The following is a 2,492-nucleotide window of genomic DNA, read 5'->3' as shown; positions in this document are numbered from 1 at the left end:
CTTTGGCCCTCTCGATCCCGCGCGCGCCGCCATTGATCCCCGCACTTCCGTCCCCCATGCCGGCCCTCCTCCCTGCGTCGGCCGCCCTCGCCCGCGCCAGCCCTCCTGCTCGCCGGCTGCCCAGCTCCCCCGCGTCGGCCTCCCTCCTCCGCCCGCCGCCCCGGCCCCCGCGCCGGCTCTCCTCCCACGCCGACCCTCCTCCACCGAGAGGTACTCCTCCCTCCTTCCTCCTCCCTCCCTCCCTAGTTATAGTTATTAGAGTAGTTATTTTGAATTCTGTAGTTGAAAAAATGTAGGCTATTAGAATAATTTAGGTTATGCATGATCGAACCCTTGCTTGGACAGATTAGGTATGAACCCTAGTTAATTCGTATGAACCCTAGGTTTTTAAATTTAGCTAGGTTTTTAAATTTAGCTAGGTTTTTAATTAGGTGTAGTTAATAGAATTTAGGTGTTTTAAGTTTATTTAAAAGAGTTTTAGGTGTTTTAGTTGTTTTAGGTGTAGTTAACAGAATTCGAAGTGCTTTAGTTGTTTTAGGTGTAGTTAACAGAATTCTAGGTATTTTTTAGTTAAAGCAATTGTGGTTATTTTTTGTAGTTAAAGCAATTTTTCCTGTTATATGCAAATCTGCAGTGGACATGTCATATTTTTCCGAGTGGCCTATATTTTGCCAGAAATGTCAATTCGTTTATGTTCTGGCAAATTTCAGGCGCTCGATATGTCCTGTTTTTAGCAAAGGTCATGCCAAATTTTGCTTATTGTGTTTATTAATTTTGTTTTCATAATTAAGCATTTTGTTCTCGACGTCGATGATGCCTATCCCGCATCCTCGTCGTCGACTCGGCGGAGGACTCCTGGTTGAGCCGAGGGGCAATGTCCGGGACTGGGCTCCACTGGGCTGGTACTGGGTTGTGCTACCTTCTGGTGAGCGCAGCTTAGTGAGGAGCCAGCCCGTCGTCGACCCAGAGCTTCTTTGGTGGCGGTCACGTGGGCTTGCATCGGTGGAGAGGCTTGAGTCCCCCGCGCAGTTGGTACAACACCGTGTCACGGAGGAGAATGCGCACGTCCAGCGCTACTTGGTTGCGTTGGCGAACGACCGGTTCTCCAATACCTGGCAGATTCTTTGGGGATCTCACCGGAGCTATGATCCGGTGATGGTTCCTTCTCTTTGGGTGTCCACCACGGCCCACTGAACCTAGAGGAGCTATTATTCAAGATGTATTAGTGATATTATATGATGATCTTTGCTAAAAACTACTATATATGTATTCAATGATGGATTATTAATTACCTATTAGTTATTTGCTTATTGAATGCAAAAGATGAGCGTGGTTTGTGCTACAAACTACTATATATGTATTCATGATGGATTATATGATGATCTTTGCTACAAACTACTACAAACTACAAATTTTAGGTGTTTTAGTTGTTATATGATGATCTTTGTTACAAACTACTATATATGTATTCGATGATGGATTATTACTTACCTATTAGGAAATGTCTGACGACGAAAGGGAATTCGCCTATACAATTCTGTGAACTCATCCAATTTTGGTTGCCTGAATTGGGAAGCCCTTTGCAAGGCGTATGATTTTCATGAGGGTATGCTTCTCACCTTTGATCTTGGTGATCCTGACATCGACGAAAATGATATGACCATTTGGGTCCTTGTTGACATGCTTCCAGTTCTACCGCTGTGTGAGTTTCTTAAACATATTTACTAAGTAATTTATATTATTTATTTCAAAATACTTGACAGTTTATTTCCATCGACATCTTATTTTCATTCTTCAAAAAATGTATGGAAAATGCTAGACAGAACCTACTACTACAATGATGAAGCACAATTAACTTATAAGGAGCAAGATGGTCTTATTGCATTTTTTACTGATATTGAGAATTACAATAGCTATTATCAAACTCCTCCACATTATGGTCAATACGTGCCACTAGTGCACGTGTTGAACTACGGCAACATCAATGGAGATATCATGGTAAAATTTTCTACTATTACGACATCCGTGCATCTTTTGCATAAATTCTTCTAAAACTAAACATATTGCTAACTACAAAGTTATTACTATGTTTTTGTACAGAAAATCTCGATGGATTGTGTGCCTCATCTGATGTTGATGAGAGGTCACGTTAATGTTATGAGCTTACGGCCACCATGGCCAGGTCAGCCGCAGTATCCACATCACTCCTGTCCATACCGGATTTCTAAAAGCGAGGAAGCCATGATAATAGATGATTTCAAAAAATGTTTGAACCATCGTAGAGAGCTACTTCGAAGCAACACTATGCGTAGGCCAAGACTTGGAGACAAGATGATCTCTGTTCTTTATTATGGAGAGTCAATTTTCCTTAATGCAGTGTCGATGCCTATCTTGTTTTATGATATTTTACCTAAGAGAGGGTAGAGTAGGTCCTATGAGAGGAGTAGGTCGTAGCTAGAATATGTTATTATGTGCTACAATGTGTTAGAGTT

This window comes from Triticum dicoccoides, chromosome 7A, assembly GCF_002162155.2.
Source record: "Triticum dicoccoides isolate Atlit2015 ecotype Zavitan chromosome 7A, WEW_v2.0, whole genome shotgun sequence".
Classification (NCBI taxonomy): domain Eukaryota; kingdom Viridiplantae; phylum Streptophyta; class Magnoliopsida; order Poales; family Poaceae; genus Triticum; species Triticum dicoccoides.
This window is presented reverse-complemented; position numbering follows the sequence as displayed.